Source organism: Giraffa tippelskirchi, chromosome 9 (assembly GCF_054371585.1).
Source record: "Giraffa tippelskirchi isolate mGirTip1 chromosome 9, T2T-mGirTip1v1.2.pri, whole genome shotgun sequence".
Lineage (NCBI taxonomy): Eukaryota > Metazoa > Chordata > Mammalia > Artiodactyla > Giraffidae > Giraffa > Giraffa tippelskirchi.
This window is the reverse complement of record NC_137283.1, coordinates 165440294-165458389: the sequence shown is the minus strand read 5'-3', so window position 1 is coordinate 165458389 and position 18096 is coordinate 165440294. Positions and strand designations below refer to the sequence as shown.

Genomic DNA, 18096 nt, shown 5'->3' with positions numbered 1-18096 from the left:
TTTTCCTTAATTTTTAAAAAGTAGATTGATTTAAGGAAAAACTATGATATTGCATGGTGGGATTTATTTCATATGTGCTATTAAAATACATGGAAACTAGGGTAGACTTATGCCTCACCTTGGTCATGAGCCCTTTCCTGTAAAATAACCTCTGATTTTCTTTAATGGTTTATACTCTGTGCTTGTGCTCGGTCGCTCAGTCGTGTCCACCTCTTGGGACCCCCTGGACTGCAGCCCCCCAGGCTCCTCTGTCCATGGGATTCTCCAGGCAAGAGTGCTGGAGTGGGGTGTCACTCCCTTCTCCAGGGGATCTTCCCAACCCAGAGATTTAATCCAAGTCTCCTGCATTGCAGGTGGGTTCTTTAGTGCTGAGCTACCAGAGAATCTCCAAGAAAAAGAAATGCAAATCTCCGCTAAATCTCCATAAATAATTTTTCTGTGTTTCGTTCTGAAAAAGTAATGGGAATGTTATAGAGGATGTGCGGGCATGAAACTTGGTATTAGGAAATGTGAAATAATTAATTAAAAATGCAGAAACCTCCGTGTGTCTGGACTGAGCCGGTGGAGCTCACGGGCAGTAAGCACTCCCCAGGGATGAAGGCTCACTTGCAAGGTGCCCGTGAGGAGCACAGACGCCCGCCCCGCCCGTCGCACTCGGATTGTCAGCACTGAGGGCTGAGGGGCAAGTGCGGGCTGAGGCACCTCTTGGCCTGGGGCAGAGCTTTCTAGGTTGCCCCTTCTGTGCACTGAGAGCCAAAACTGCATTCCCACCTTCCCACTGGGTGAACACTTCCTTCTTTACTTTTTCTTTGTCCCAAAGAGTTGACATAACTGAGTGTGGAGGCTGACTTACATCTCAGCGTGGTTGCTCTTGTCAGTTTAATGTGGCATCTACACTGCAGGCCCTGAAGAGTCACTGGGTGTTATAGACACTCCTCTTTGGGGAGGGATTAGGGCAGAGCGCGATGGACTGAGTGTCTGCTTTCCCCAAATTCATGTGTTGAGGTTCGAACCCCAGCAGGAGACATCTAGGGTTGGGTGAGGCTGTGAGGGTGTGGCCCCGATGGGGTCTGTGCCTTAACAGAAGAGAACGTGAGGGCGCCACCTGCAAGGCCCTCAGGAGACACCGCGGATGCTGGGGCAGACCTGGGCCGTCCGGTCTCCAGGAGCCTAGGTACAGGTCTGTTTAAGCCCCCAGACTGTGGCATTTTGTGATGGTGGCTCAAACAGACTACAGAAACTTAGACCACACTCCTAAATTTGACTCACTAAAATGACTCATTTACCATTTCCAATGCAAAGTGATTTATACTCAATTCAGGATTAAAAAAAAAAAAATCAACATCATCATCATGCTATCACATTGATAAAATTCTCAACAATATATTGGGGTTCAAGTATGAATATTAATATACATGTGTGTATATCACCATCCTAAAAGATGATGCTGTTAAAGTGTTGCACTCAATATGCCAGCAAATCTGGAAAACTCAGCAGTGGCCACAGGACTGGAAAAGGTCAGTTTTCATTCCAATCCCAAAGAAAAGCAATGCCAAAGAATGTTCCAACTACCACATGATTGCGCCCATCTCACACGCCAGCAAAGTAATGCTCAAAATTCTCCAAGCCAGTCTTCAATAGTACGTGAACCATGAGCTTCCAGATGTTTAAGCTGGATTTAGAAAAGGCAGAGGAACCAGATATCAAATTGCCAACATTTGTTGGAACGTAGAAAAAGCAAGAGAAATCCAGAAAAACATCTACTTCTGCTTTATTGACTATGCCAAAGCCTTTGACTGTGTGGATCACAACAAACAGTGGATAATTCTGAAAGAGATGGGAATACCAGACCACCCTACCTGCCTCCCAAGAAATCTGTATGCAGGTCAAGAAGCAACAGTTAGAATTGGACATGGAAAAACAGACTGGTTCCAAATTGGGAAAGGAGTACGTCAAGGCTGTATATTGTCACCCTGCTTATTTAACTTCTATGCAGAGTACATCATGAGAAACGCTGGGCTGGAGGAAGCACAAGCTGGAATGAAGATTGCCGGGAGAAATATCAATAACCTCAGATATGCAGATGACACCACCCTTATGGCAGAAAGTGAAGAACTAAAGAGCCTCTTGATGAAAGTGAAAGAGGAGAGTGAAAAAGCTGGCTTAAAACTCAACATTCAAAAATCAAAGATCATGGGATCTGGTCCCATCACTCTATGGCAACTGGATAGATAAACAATGGAAACAGTGAGAGACTTTAATTTCTTGGGCTCCAAAATCACTGCAGATGGTGATTGCAGCCATGAAATTAAAAGATGCTTGCTCCCTGGTAGAAAAGCTATGACCAACCTAGACTTCATATTAAAAAGCAGAGACATTACTTTGCCAACAAAGGTCTCTCTAGTCAAGGCTATGGTTTTTCCAGTAGTCGTGTATGGATGTGAGAGTTGGACTATAAAGAAAGCTGAGCACCAAAGAATTGATGCTTTTGAACTGTGGTGTTGGAGAAGACTCTTGAGAATCCCTTGGACTTCAAGGAGATCAAATCAGTCACTCCTAAAGGAAGTCAGTCCTGAATATTCATGGGAAAGACTGATGCTGAAGCTGAAGCTCCAATACTTTGGCCACTTGATGGGAAGACCTGACCCATTGGAAAAGACCCTGATGCTGGGAAAGATTGAAGGCAGAAGGAGAAGGGGACGACAGAGGATGAGATGGTTGGATGGCATCACCGACTCAATGGACATGAGTTTGAACAAGCTCTAGGAGTCGGTGATGGACGGTGAGGAACGATGATGGACCGTGAGTCAGTGAGGGAAGCCTGATGTGCTGCAGTCCGTGGGGTTGCAAAGAGTCAGACATGACTGAGTGACTGAACTGGACTGAACTGATACATGTGTGTATACACATACACAGTTATATTATGCTGAATATAGAGTTAATGTATGTTTTACATAAAGTATATAGTCAATGCTTACTACTTAATTTATTCAAAATATAATTTATATGTGAATATATGGTGATCTGATTATTTTCTTCCTTTTTAAAATGATTCTATTTTTTCATGTATTTATTTTTGGCTGCATCTTGTCTCTGTTGCTGAAAGTGGGCTTCTCTCTACTTGTGGTGCGTGGACTTCTCGTTGTGGTGGCTTCTCTTGCTGTGGAGTGTGGGTCCTAGAGCGTGAGTTCGGTGGTGGTGGCTCCCAGGCCTAGTTGTTCCGCGGGCCGCATGTAGGACCTTCCCAGACCGGGGATCGAGCCCGCAACCCCTCACTGGCAGTTCTTGACCTGTATAGACCATATGACATATATAGACTGCCAGAGAAGTGTATATTCTTCCTTATTTTGGACATCTTCTTACTTTCCCCATTCTGACTCTATTATTTAGTATAGTCATGAATATCGTGATGTTTAAAATATTGAATCTCTGTGACATTTATTTTACCCACAATTTTAATATTTTTATTTTATATTATTGCACGCGCATAGCACACACATGTACAGTTTTCAGAGTGAACTAAGAGCCTTCATACGACACCACACGGCTTAAGCTACAGGACTTTTTCCATATGTGTGAGACTCATGGATCATCTCTCCAAAAGCATCTGTTTTCCTCCAATCCCTCCTCCACCCAAGTAAAAGCTAATCTAAATTTTGTATTAATCATTCCCCCTTATAAAATGATGTTGCTGCATAAATATGTTTCCTATATAATTTACTGTTCAGCTTTCTTGCATTTCAAACAACCAATAAATGGATATATACTGTACAAATTCTTCTAGAATTCATTTTCACCCATCTGGTTGTTGATAGTCATCTAAGGCGGAAAGCGTACCTGTGAGCCAGCAACTTTCACCGATGTGTAACATGCCACTTTGTGCCTGTTCCTTCTCCATGTGTTGCTGGTTGGTGGACAGTGGGCGTTTTCCCACCTTTTTGCTGCTTTGCACATTCTATAGTGCATTGGGGACAAGGACAAGAATTCCTCTCAAGTCTGAGGATTATTTTCCAAACTGGAGGCTGACCCATTAGTATATCATGAGATCCATGTAATTGACGGTTGAATATTCTTTTTATAAAAAAATAAATTTATTAGAAAAGAAGGAGTGAAAAGACAAAGAAGGGGATAAGAGGGGAGGAAAAATAAAAGAGAAATATCATATTTTAACACACAAACTAAGAAAAAAAGGTGTTTTGTGAACTTCCGTATTGGATGTCTATGTTCGGGCTTATGATATTAAATGCTTTTCTAACTGGGTCATACATTGAAAAGTGGTTGAAAGGCCCGGTCTGAGAGCATGTTCTCTGAGTGGGGCTTGAGCATCACCAAGAGGTGTTGGGTTGAGTCGCACAGGATGTGTCGCTGTGCGGCTGTGTCAGCTTCACCGGGAGGAGGGGCGAGGTGGCCTTGGATCCTCAAGCACCTCTTCAAAGTCATGACCATCAAGCAGGTGGCTCAACGCCCGTCCTTCACTGGCTTCCAGTCGTTGCCGGTGTGAGTTCGCTTCACCAGTTCTCGCTTTCTTCATCTGCAAGAAGCGCCATGTCAGGATCCCTGGAGTCTCCTGTAAAGTGTGTTGATGTGCTGTGCTTAGCGGCTCAGTCGTGTCTGACTCTGCGACACATGGACTGTATGTAGCCCGCCAGGCTCCTCTGTCCTTGGGGATTCCCCTGGCAAAAATACTGGAGTGGGTAGCCTTTCCCTTCTCCAGGGGATCTTCCTGACCCAGGGATGGACCCAGGTCTCCCTCATTGCAGGTGGATTCTTTACCAGCTGAGCCACCAGGGAAGCCTGTGTTGGATAAAGAGTGCTTAAAAAAGACTATCTCGGTTGTTCTCATAGGCAAGAGTGGGCTGAGAGCCGCTGGGAGCGGTCCTGTCGTATCTCAGCGTGGCCTGCAGCTCTGGGGACGACCCCACATGCTGAGCGGGGGCTCAGGTCCACGGCCTCTCACCTGGTAAAGGCTCACTCTGCAAATATGAGGCCCAGCCCTGGGGATGAGTATGGCCTGGGGAGCATGTTCGTGTCCTGATCAGACCAGGTGATGAAAGCGGTGGACTGGAGGCTGGAGGCGGCGTGCCTTGCTCTGCGTCAGTTCCTGGACTTTCTTGTTCCCATTTGAACAGTTAGGGGGACTCATAATGTACAGATTCTCTACCAAATGCCAGGTCACTTCGGATTGCCCTTCGGTCTGGATGTGCGAGAGTGGCCAGATTCAGAAACTCACTAATGTCCCCACCAGCACTGGTGTTTGGTGAGATCGAGTCCCATGGGTTCTGAGCATCTGTCCTGGGTGAGCAGGGGTCCCTTCCTGTCATGGGCCTCTCTCCCACGGCTCAGGTGCTGCAAAGACTAGTCTGGCTTGGCTTATCCGCAAAGAGCATGACCCCCGGAGCCAATGCATTCGAAGGGATCCACTCAGATAGACTCTGAAAGTACAAAGTCATCTAATTCTTTTTAAAATCCGATGGCCTCAGCTGCCTGGTTGAAAATATGCTTTATTTGTGTCAAATTCGTGTTTATTATGCGTTCTCCTGTGTCCTCGTAAAGGCACCACCAACTTGAACCGAGAGGACGTCCCACAAGCGAGGGTGGAAGGCTTGCTGAGAGCTGAGCCCGCGGGGACAGGCGCTGGCAGGGCTTGCCCGGCGCTCACTTTCATCCAGATGGCAGATTTTCCTCAGTGTAATCCAAGATGACACATCCAATTCCCTTTCCCAACTCCTGAGCTTTTCCAGGGGAAAAAATGTGGTTTTGCCCCACTTTTAACAAATTAATGTTTCTGTGCTTTTGCTTTGGTGGCGCATTTCAAAACATATGGACACTTTGGGCCAAAGGAAAAAAAGCCATTTCTGATTCATTTGGCTAAAGCACGAATTTTTCCGAATACAGTAAAAACCCTCTTATGAAATGCTTTCTTCTACCTTCAAGTCCACCAGACCATGAAGCAAAGCTCTTCCCTGCATGAGCAGTGCTGCATGAGACCTCTTCCGGAGCCCCCATCTCATCCGTCGTTTGGAGAGGAGCCCTCCTTCTGCCCACTGCCTGGAGGGAATCAGACCATTCCTGAGAGGGCCTGCTGTCTGCTTGATGGGGGTGCGGTCGGGAGCTCCCCAAGAAGGCACCTGGGAGACAGTGCTCGGGAACTGGGTCAGGAGAGGGGCCTGGTGCCCTAACGGCTGCCCCAGAAATGTGGAGGGAGGGTAGGAACGTGTAGGACGGAGGCGCCATTGCAGCCTCCAGGCAGAGCAGTCCTTAGTCAGGCTGGACGGGCTTCACGGAAGAGAAGCGGAGGGGCTTCCTGGGAGACAGGTAGTAGTGCAGGTGACAGCTGGGGACCGCCACCAAGCGGGGCCTCACGTGCTCTGCACGCTGGAGCCAGACGCCCTTGGGAAACCCAGGGAGAGTGGCATCTCTAAGAGATGACCTGAGACAAAATTCTAAGGTGAATCAAAAGTGAAGCAAGGCAGGGTAGCCTTAAAGGAACTTACAGAGAACGGAGCCGCGGCATGGGTCAGACTCAGAGTGAAAAGGCCCGTTGAAAGTAGGATGGATAAATAAGATATGGTCATAAATGCAATGGAGTATTGTATTCTGTGCTTAGTCGCTCAGTGGTGGCCAACTCTTTGCGACCCCGTGGACTGTAGCCCGTCAGGCTCCTCTGTCCGTGGGATTCTCCACGGAAGATACTGGAAGGGGTCGCTGTGCCCTCCCCCAGGGCATCTTCCCCACTCAGGAATCGAACCCAGGTCTCCTGCATTGCAAGCGGATTCTTTACCATCTGAGCTACCAGGGAAGCCCTAGATATATGAATATGTATACCTAAATCACTTTGCTGTACACCTGAAATTAATACAGCATTATAAATCAGCTATACTCCAATATAAAATAAAAAGTTAAAAAAAATGCAGGCTGTCAACAGTGCAGATCAACCAAGGTCTTCAGACCTACCTCTCTATCTCCTCCCGGGCCCTTTAAGCCTCTAAAGTGCTAGTCACACTCAGTGGGGTCCAACTCATTGCAACCGAATGGACTGTAGCCCACCAGGCTCCTCTGTCCATGGGATTTTCCAGACAAGAATACTGGAGTGGGTAGGCATTCCCTTCTCTAGGGAATCTTCCTGACCCAGGGGTCGAACCCAGGTATCTTGCATTGCAGGCAGATTCTTTACTGTCTGGGCCACCAGGGAAGCCCCTTTAAGCCTCTATATGTGGATAATTCTAATCCAGGTTTCCAATCTCTGTCATCCATGATTATAGAGATGGTTATTCTATGTTCTTATCGATGGAATTAGAAATAAAGAGCAGCAAGGGGGGTTTGCAGCTGGTCTGGGGTGAAGTGGGCCAAGCTGTGAGAGGTGGGCACCCCTGCTGCAGGGCTGACTTGAAGCCACGCGCTGGAAGGCTGGGGGAGGGGGGCCTGAGGACACTATGGCCCCGCTGTCCCCAGGGCCACCAGCTGCAGCGCCTTCAGTGTCTTTGGCTCCAGAGCCGGGGTGACTGGGAGAAGTCTGTCTGAATTACTGGGTTGCACAACTGACGCTCACACAATATAAGTCAATGAACCTCAGTAAAAATGAGGGCAGCTGTGACCCTGATCTTGGCTTCTCAATGTCCTTCCAGGAGAAGAGTCTGGACTTCTTGGGGCGAAGGTGGATTCAGGGTGAGGAAGGGAAAGGGTGGTGTGAGTCTGGACCATCTTGCGGGACCAGAAAGGAAGGGTGAGGGCCAGAGGGACGGAGGAGCCCGCGCCAGGGGCGACCAGGCAGGCCGAGACTCCACCGGAGTCAAAAGAGCATCACTAAGGATGTGTGTCGAAGCTCGTAAAAGACAGAAGGAAAACAGTGACTCACTCACTGGGGGTAATTAGTAAACATTTATTGTGCTCATGGCAGAAAGGCAGTTTGCAGCCGCGGGGCACTCAAACCAAAACTTGGAATGAGGGTCAGCGTGTGTTTAATAAGCCAGCTTACACGGTGTGAAGGCAGAGACTGCTCCTTAGAGCGACTGGCCACAGGTCAGACTTCTCTTAAAGGGACGCGGTTAGGGGTGACCACGTATAAACTCGGGGTAGCTGTTAGTTTTGCTGACGATTTTCAGCAAGTGACCCAGGTCAAGATAACCTTGCTCATCTTGCAAAATAAGCGAGAGTGACTTCACTGGTGTGAGTAACTGGTTCTGTCTGAGCAGGGTATTTTCAGGTTTGGTCTCCCCTTGTGTTCGATTTTAATACATGAAACTATTGTATTTAAGGCCCTGAAATTCAGGCTACAAAGGAGCAGCGTCCCACTGAGACACAGAACCCAAAAGGGGAGCCGGTCAGTTCCCGGAACCCCCGCCTGGAGGGAGGGATCTGGACGATGACCCCGACGGAGCCTCCAACCTGGGTGGAGCCGGGGTCTGCGGAGGAAGAGGTGGCTGGAGGCAGAGGGCAGAGGGCAGAGGACAAGGAGGAGGTGGCTGCAGGGACTCTGGGGCTCGAGGTTCACCTTGAACTCTCTGGTCGTGAGTGTGAGCCAGGAGGAAGCTGCCTGCAAGATCTGCAGGAACAATCTTCCAGCACTGGAATAGGTCTGTCTCTAGCCGTCAGAGGGCCGGGACTTGTGAATTCCAGGGCTTGGGTGGAACCCTGGTGGGGATGGGTTGTGGGAAGCAGGGGGTCACCTCACCAGGAGGGCAGAGCGGCTCGGATCAGAGCCCCCCTGGATGCCCTTCTCTAGCAAAGGTGAAAAGCAAGACCTCAAAGGACCAAACTGTTTTTAGAGGGGAGCTCAGTAGCAATGTTTTATTACACAAATATTTAAAGCAAAAAGAATAAATATTTAAAAACTATTTGCAAGTAAAATGCATGATGAGAGATAAAGGAAAGGTAAAGCTGAAAGTCCTTACTCTATGTGAAATGATATATCAACTAAGGGTGGGCTGTGATAAGTTAAAGGTGGGTGACATAAAGTCCAACAACCATAAAACGACACAACAAAGAGCTAACAATGAAAAACTAAGCAAAGAACAAACGAGGCACAGAAAAACCAAATGGCAAGATGGTAGACTCAAGCCCAATTCTGTCACAGTTAAATGGTTCAAACACACCAATTAAAATGTAAAATTTGTCATATTAGATAAATTTAAAAACCTAGATCGACTACCTGCTGCCAATAAGAAACCCACCTTAAACATAATGACACAAAGGATTAAAAATACATATGCTGAGCTGACACCAGTCAAAGAAGGCTGGAGCAGCTGTGTGAAAATCATAAAGAGATTTCAGTGCCCAGTGCATTTGGAGAGCAAGGCGGCTCTCCTAATGATAAAGTCGTCAGTTTGGCAACATGACATCAAAGTCCCAAATGTTCAGCTGTCTAATCACAGAGCTTTGGAATATAGTAAGAAATATTGGATAGAAAGGGAAGAGGGCCCATAGCTATAGCCAGCACCCACTTCAGTCTGTAGTTGGTTGAGGTGATAGAATAGCAGAAAATTAACAGCGGAAAGATACCTAGGAAAATACCCAAATATTTGGAAATGAGTAAACATATTTCTGAATAACCTCTATGTTAAAAAATAAGCAAGAAAATAGGAAATGTTTTCAACTGCCCGAGAGCACATATACAAACCCAGCAGACAGCAGGGATGGATATGAGTAGAACTAGAGCTTGCCTGGAGTATCCCAGGGACGGCGGAGCCTGGTGGGCTGCGTCTGTGGGGTCGCACGGAGTCGGGCACGGAGTCGGGCACGGAGTCGGGCACGGTGTCGGGCACGGCTGGGCGACTTAGCGGCAGCGCACAAGGTGTTTTCCTCGGAGTAACAGGAACGTCTAAAGTCAGGACCTCAGCTTCCGGGTTTAGAATCTAAACACAGAAAAGCAACCGAAACAAAGTGAGCTGAAGAAGGCAAGCGTCAAAGCTGGGAGCGGAGGTCAGGGAGGCGGAGAGCAGAGAAGCAACAGAGGGACGGACGAGAAACAGGCCGGTTCCCTGCGAGGTTCAAGAAAACTGAGAACTTCCAGATGTTCAAGCTGGATTTAGAAAAGGCAGAGGAACCAGAGATCAAATTGCCAGCATTAGTTGGATCATGGAGAAAGAAGAGAGTTCCAGAAGAATATCTACTTCTCCATTGACTACGCTAAAGCCTTTGACCGTGTGTGTCACAACAAACTGGAAAATTCTTAAAAAGATGGGAATACCAGATCACGTTACCTGCCTCCTAATGAACTTGTATGTAAGTCAAGAAGCAACAGTTAGAACTGGACATGGAATGATTGACTGGTTCAAAGTTGAGAAAGGTGTATGACAAGGCTGCATACTGTCATCCTGCTGATTTAACTTCTACGCAGAAGACATCATATGAAATGCTGGGCTGGATGAATCACAAGCTGGAATCAAGATTGCCAGGAAGAACAGCAACAACCTCAGATATTCAGACTATACCACTCTAATAGCAGAACGCAAAGAGGAACTAAAGAGTCTCTTGATGAGAGTGAAAAGGGAGAGTGAAAAAGCTGGCTTGAAATTCAACATTAAACAAACTAAGATCATGGCATTCAGTCGCATCACTTCATGGCAAATAGAAGGGGGATAAGCAGAAGCAGAGACAGATTTTCTTTTTGGGGCTCCAAACACACTGTAGATGGTGACTGCAGCCATGAAATCAAAAGATGCTTGCTCCTTGGAAGGAAAGCCATGACAAGCTTAGACAACATATTAAAAAACAGAGACATCACTTTGATGACAAAGGTCACATAGTCAAAGCTATGGTTTTTCCAGTAGTCACATGAGAGTTGAACCGTAAAGATAGCTGAGCACTGAAAAAAATTGATGTTTTCCAATTGTGGTGCTGGAGAAGACTCTTGAGAGTCCTTGGACGGCAAGGAGCTCGAGCCGGTCAGTCCTAAAGGAGATCAACTCAGTATTTATTGGAAGGACTGATGCTGAAGCTGAAACACCAGTGCTTTGACTACCTGATGCAAAGAGCTATTCACTGGAAAAGATCCTAATGCTGGGAAAGATTGAAGGCCAAAAGAGAAGGGGGTGACAGAAGATGAGATGGTTAGATTGTATCACTGACTCAGTGAACATGAATTTGAGCAAACTCGGGTAGATAGCGGAGGACAGAGGAGACGGGCTGCAGTCCATGGGGTCACAAACAGTCAGACACGACTTAACGACTGAACAACAGCAAATAATTATCTCAATAGATGCAGAGAAAGCATCTGAAAATATCTTGCATTCATTATAATAAACAAACTTGAAATAGAACTTTCTTGACTCGACGAAAATCTCACATAATTTCTATGATGAAAGACTGAATACTTTCCCTGAGGTTCAGAAAAATTGCAAAGACATCTACTCATACCACTTTTCTTCAACCTTGAACTGAAAGTTTTAGCTAGTAAATTAAGATAAGAAAAGAAATAAATGCAATCCAGACTGGAAAGGAAAAGCAAAATTGTCTTTATTTGCAGATGAGATAGTACCTATGTAGAAAATCCTATGGAATCCACACACACAAAAAAATGAGTATAATAAATGAGCATAAAGAAATTGAAGAATTCAAGATAAATATATAAAAATAGTTATTATCTGCACGCCAGCAACAAACAATCATAAAATGACACCGAGCATACAGTGTGATTTAGAGCAGCAGCAGCAGCAGTGCGAGACTCTGAGGATAAATCTGTGAACATATGCACAAGACTCATCCACTTAAAACCGTAAAAATCCTGGTTTAAAGAAATTAGAGAACAAAGAAATGAAAAGTCATATTATGCTTATGGTACTGAACACTCAGTAGTGCTAAATTCTTCCCATATTAATCTGCAGAATCAATGTAATTTTGATAGAAATCCCAGGAGGCTTTTATTTATTTTTAGAAACTGGAAGACCTATTTTAACCTTTGCTTGGGTGTGCGAAGTGTCTAAATTGGCCAAAGAACCATTAACAACAAAACTGGAAGATTTATTTGACCTAGTTTCACAGTTGACTATGAAGATACAGTAAACAAAACTGGTGTTGACGTAAGGTTGCACACATGGAATTATAGTCCAGAAATAGACCTACATATTTACTACCTATTGATTTTCAAGAAAGATGTAAAGATAATTCAGTGCAGAAAGAAAATAGCCTTTCAACAGATGGTGCTGAAGCATTTGGCTATCTTATGCAAAAATCAATTTCCATCCATATCTCATACTATGTTTTAAAAAAACTCAATATAGAGAACAGACTTAATGCAAAATATAAAAGATACAAAGTTTAGTAAAAATCACTGAAGGAAATCTTTGTGACTTTGAGTTGGGCAAAGAAATTTAAAATTGGGCAGCAGAAGCATGGCCACAGAAGAGGAGAAACTGCTAAGCTGAGCACCATCCAAATGAAGAGCTGCTGCTGCTGCTAAGTCGCTTCAGTCGTGTCCGACCCTGTGCGACCCCATAGACGGCAGCCCATCAGGCTCCGCTGTCCCTGGGATTCTCCAGGCAAGAATACTGGAGTGGGTTGCCATTTCCTTCTCCAGCACATGAAAGGGCAAAGTGAAAGTGAAGTCGCTCAGTCGTGTCCGACTCTTAGCGACCCCGTGGACTGTAGCCTACCCGGCTCCTCCATCCATGGGATTTTCCAGGCAAGAGTATTGGAGTGGGGTGCCATTGCCTTCTCCAAATGAAGAGCAAATGCTGGTAAAAAGCCCCCACCACTGAGAGGGTAAAACACGAGCCGTGGACCGCGAGGAACCAGCCACTGGGAGGAAGTCACACCTCTGAAAAGAGGCTCACGCTTTAAGTGTCTAAGGACCCCCCCAAACCGAGTAATAAGACAACAAACCACCAATTAAACAATGGGCAGAAGGCTGGAGCAGACATGTCACCGGAGGAGATACTTGGATGGAAAGTGAACAGATGAAAGAAGCCCAATGTTATTAGCCATTGCTTTTGCTTTTGCGTCATGTCTGACGCTTTGCAACCCCACGGACTGCAGCCCACCAAGCCTCCCTGTCCCTAACCATCTCCTGGAGTTTGCTCAAATTCATGTCCACTGAGTCGGTGATGCCATCCAACCGTGTCATCCTCTGTCGCCCTCTTCTCCTTCTGCCTGCAGTCTTTCCCAGATCAGGGTCTTTTCTAATAAGTCTGCTATTAGCCATTAAGAAGAGCAAACCCCAACCCCAGGGAGGGCTGCCCTGTCCCATCAGCAGACACAAAGGCGACTGACCAGGACTGGCCACCAGCGAGCGGGACAGCGGGGCAGAGCTAAAGACTGAGAAGGGGGTGTTTCCTGGTAAATACCAGCACACCTAGGCCCCCAGGCGTCTCCAGAAAGCCTCAAGCATGTGGAGCGAGGGACCCCTGTCTCTGTGGCCCTGCTCTCCAGGGAAAGACTTCTTTTTAAGGGAAAAACATCCATTCTTCATTTTCAAAATAGCCTCTCGGCTACGTGTCCCAAAGCATCACACAGCAACAACTGTGAGCGAGGAAGCTGTCTGCACTGAGGGAATTAAAAGCTTTGAAATGGTTGGCATCTGGGAGCTCCAACGGCGGCCACTCCGGTGACGGTCATAGGGGAGCTCCAATGGCGGCCACTCCAGTGACGGTCATAGGGGACGCTGGCCTTTGCACCAGCAGCTCGCGCTGCAGACAGCGACCATGCGCCACAGCTCAGCTGAGAGACAGAGACCTCGCATGCTCACCGCTTCTCTCGGAGGTTGTGGGTAAGGTATTTAAAACCTCCTTTCTTAAGCTGTCTTTCTATCAAAGAACCCCTGGAATCTACTTCAAGTGGCAGTTGTGGAGGATCTGCAGCAAGCCAGGCCCGGGACTGCGACTTCGGCATGTTAATTAGCCGTTACAAAAAGCCAGAATTTTGTAAATGAGGAGTCTGAGGGTCAGAGAGCTACTGCCGTCTATCCAGATTCCAGAGAGCACCCAAGACAGAGCCGGCACTTTCTGCCACGCGTCAGGGCTCCCTCCACACGCATGGGCTGCTATATCTAGGCCGAGTGGAGAGAAGCCTGGGGAACGCGTGAGCCCGTTTGGAGGTGAACTCCACGCGTTCTCCTCCATCTCCGGACCGAGGTGGACGGAACGAGACAGCGGGCTGCCGGGCAGGGAGGCACCAGAAGACCCTCAGCCTCGGCTTAAGCCCTGCCCGCTCTTGCCTTTTTCGCCCAGTCCCTTTTTGGAGAGCTTGTTTTCCTCCCCATAAAACTGGAATTTGTCACCATGCATGTACTGAAATATTTCAGCTTGTCTCCTAAAATCAAACCAGGTTCCCACGTACGTACTTAATGGGAATGACCATGCGTCCTCTTCAGAGTTCTCTGCGGCCAGAGTTCATGCCCTGCTGTGCATGGTCAGGAATTGACTTTCCAGTAAATGCCTCAGATCTTTTTCCCATCATGAACTGTGGTATAAATTAGTATCTCTCTCCAGTACTGTTGCCTGGAAAATCCCACGGACGGAGGAGCCTGGTAGGCTGCAGTCCATGGGGTCGCTAAGAGTCGGACAAGACTGAGTGACTTCACTTTCACTTTTCCCTTTCATGCATTGGAGAAGGACATGGCAACCCACTCCAGTGTTCTTGCCTGGAGAATCCCAGGGACGGCGGAGCCTGGTGGGCTGCCATCTATGGGGTCGCACAGAGTCGGACACAACTGAAACGACTTAGCAGCAGCAGCATCCTAATTTTATTTCCCCTTGGGCTAGGAATTTTCACTAACAATTGAGCTCTTCAAAGAAATTTGTTTATGGACACATTCTTTTCAAATGTTGTGTATTACTCTTTCTGATAACAGTAACTTGAAACGTTTCGTTAAGTATTTCAAAAGTTTCATGAACACAGGCGAACAGGGAAAAGACAGAGCTTTGAAAGCTTAAAAAAATCAGTTTGATTAAGAGAAATGAAGTTGACACAGGAGACAACTTGGGTGAATCTTGAGAATGTTATAAGTGAGAGAAGTCAAATATAGAAGTTCATAAATTATAAAACTGCATTTATATCTAATGTCCAGAGTAGACTAATCTATAGAGCATAAAGCAGGCTAGAAGCTGCCTAGGCTGGAGGAGGGATGTGGAGGGAACAGAGAGTGACTGTTGGTGGGTATCAGCTTTTCCGAGACTAACAATGGTTATGATTGCACAAAACTGAGAACAGACCAAAAACATTGGTTTGTATAGTTTGTACTTTATCCTTCAGTATTGGTACTATGACAATATTCACTTATAGAAAAGGTCAGCCCATGTAACTTCAGGAGCTCTGGATTGACTGGAATTTCATGAATGAAGTCTAATAAGTGAGCTCTGCCTAAAAGCACGGCCTTCTAGGTGGCACCAGTGGTAGAGAATCCACTTGTCAGTGCAGGAGACACAAGAGACGCAGGTTCAGTCCCTGGGTCAGGAGGGCATGGCAACCCACTCCGGTGCTCCTACCTGGAAAATCCCACGGACAGAGGAGGCTGGTGGGCTACAGTCCCTGGGGTCACGGAGTCAGACATGACCGAGCTCACACGCACACATGCGCACATCTATCAATACATTTTCATGAAGATTTGAGCTTTATATGTATGAGTTCATTTTACGATTTTCCCCTGTTTCTATCAAATCTTCAAAATATATGAATTCTAGTTCTTAAACTTATTGTGTGGCCTTGAGCAAGTTATGTAATCTTTCAAAGCTTTGGGTTCTTTACCCCACCACACACGTGTCCATGTACACGCACTCAGTGCCAATGCGTGTATCTTTCTGGGAAACTTTTCAGAAAGATAGAAAAGACAAAGCACTGTTTTACATACCCCACTGAAGTGGATGCATAAAGCAGGACACACGTGTGCGCCACAAGGCACACGCAGTGACCGCATGATGCATGCACGCACACACGCTGTGAGAAAGAAATGATACGAGGAAACGGTGAGTGTGTTTGCTGCAGCTTAAGAACCTTCAGCCTTAGTGCTTCCCCAGGGTTGCTCAGAGTACCCAGACCCCACACTGATTCTCCTTGGTAGAGTCAGGATCTTGCAAAAGCCAAAATATTAGTGGAAGAAAGGAGTAAAGCGAGAGCCAATTCGTGGCCTGAAAACCACCCAGATTAATGTTTTTGTGCGAATTAAGGGTCGATTATCAACTCCACACAAGCCCACAGGCTTGTTGAATAAGCAAAGCTGGTTTATTAGATTTCCTGCAATAAGGAGAAATATCACTTGGCAGAGTCTTAGCTCCCTGTGTTGGAGGTGGGAGTAGGATGCAGGTGTGAGTGAGGGGACTGTGTGCTTAGCCGTGAGGCCACGTAGGGTTGATGACACAGGGAAGCAAGTTTGAGGTGAGTCTTCACACCTCCTGCTTCACAAATGAACTTTTTACTTAGATTAGCAATATACTGTCCTCAGTGACTTTTGTTCGGATTATCAAACTGTTTCTCTTGATAAACTGGTTTTCAGAAATGCCTTGAAACAATCTTTAAATTTGCATTGAACATGCATGATTTTCGTGGTCGAGCACAGTTACCCGGGAAACCAACCAGTTTGTTACAAGACATTGACACCAAAAGAGTCTGGATGGCGTCCAAAGGAAGCGAAAGAAATCTAAGAGCTGCTTTGATCAAGTGAGCCAGTTAAATTTTGAGAATATTAAAATGAGAAATTAGAGTCATAACAAGGCTAACTGGGGGTAGAAAAGTCATCCTACAGACAGGAAGAAGTATTGTAGGCATGGTAGTTGAGAAACTTGTGTCTGTTAAGCTTACACATGCAGAAAATAATGAAAGCGCTCAGAAGACTGGGAAATAAAAGCATACAGATTTGAAGCGTGACAATCTCTATCTAGCCGTCTGAAAAAAATTTAGTGGCTCTTGGTTGAAACAACTCACTTTTTTCAATTCTGTTCTTCAGTTGAAGGTCTTGGGGTGAGCATCCTCCCCTCAGAACCATCTGTTCTGGTACTTTGCTGACAGCCTTTCCTGCGAAGTGTCCTGGTGGGATGGTGGTCCAGGTGACCCAGGGTGAGACCTCACAGCTTTGCCCCGGGACACCTAAGTCCAGGAGCCTTTGTGCTGGAGCTTCATTGTCATCGTAAGTGACCTACAGGGGCCCTCCCAACATGAGTTTAAGGCCTGGTCTTCTCTTCACTCTCAGAAAAGACAAGGTCTCCAGGTTCCGGGTCCAGTAGGAGCGTCTTGGGAGCATGTGGAGAAAAGGCAGCTTCTACACACAGGCTACAGGACCGAGTCTATTGCACGAAGTCACTGACTGAATCTGCCTGAAGGGAGGGAAAGCTGGAAACTGGGGCAAGCCTCTGACGTCATAGTGAGACGCGCCGTGTCACGTGTGAAGGTCCATGACTGCTAGCGGCTGTGGGTCACGGTCACAAGCGTGAACTGTCTTCATGGAGGGAAACTGGGTGTGCCGGACCTCCTGGGTGGTGTGAGCTCTGGGCCACCTTTGGGGACCTCTGTCCCGGGAGGACGGTGAGGTGTTTGAGTAAGTGGCAGGTTTTACTCCAGGCTCTCTGTGACAATCCAGGCAACAGTGGGGACATGTATATGTTTTCTTCGCTGAGAACGGACGTAAGTACATTTATTCATGTATTTTCTTGCTCTGCTGTCCAGGTCAAGATCTCTGACCTGTGAAAGTCCCTGTTGGTTCTGAGAAAAGCCAAAGAAAGACTCATCACACAGGGTCATTACGCAGAATCCAGGAAGGAGCCCTGAGGCCCAGCTCCTGCGTGGTTTTCAGTTTTACTGGTGATAAACTCTTGACCAATAGGGATGTTTCAGCCTTGCGTTCAGCAAATTTCCCACTCTTATGACCGAGTCCGGTGGCCAATCTGTCTTTGCTATAAAAGGCTATTTCATGGGGAATAAAAAAAGAGGTGCCAAGATTTTATTTGAGGAACTCTGGCACCACCAAGTGGCTGACCCAATGACCCTTCAAGCTGTCCTGCAAATTCTCAGCAGACTCTTCCCCAAATCTCTTTTAATCTGGAGCCAAATTTGTGAGATGTGTTACCATGTGTGATACAGTCAGATCCATCTGTCATGGTCTGCATTCTGTCTTGAGATCCTTTTACATCCTGGTTGGTTGTTTTTTCCTGCTTTGCATGCAGTACATTTTAT

General features: G+C 46.6%; 1 long non-coding RNA gene across 1 annotated transcript in view; it reads right to left on the bottom strand.

Moving 5' to 3' along the window:
• The window catches only part of LOC145521195 (uncharacterized), a 31492-nt gene extending 14245 nt beyond the window's left edge, over positions 1-17247 (bottom strand). The window contains exons 1-2 of the long non-coding RNA XR_014065214.1: positions 16852-17247; positions 9660-9851 (exon numbers count right to left, since the gene is read on the bottom strand). This is a non-coding gene — a long non-coding RNA (uncharacterized LOC145521195). The remainder of the gene's footprint in view (positions 1-9659; positions 9852-16851) is intronic.
• Positions 17248-18096: the final 849 nt, after the last annotated feature.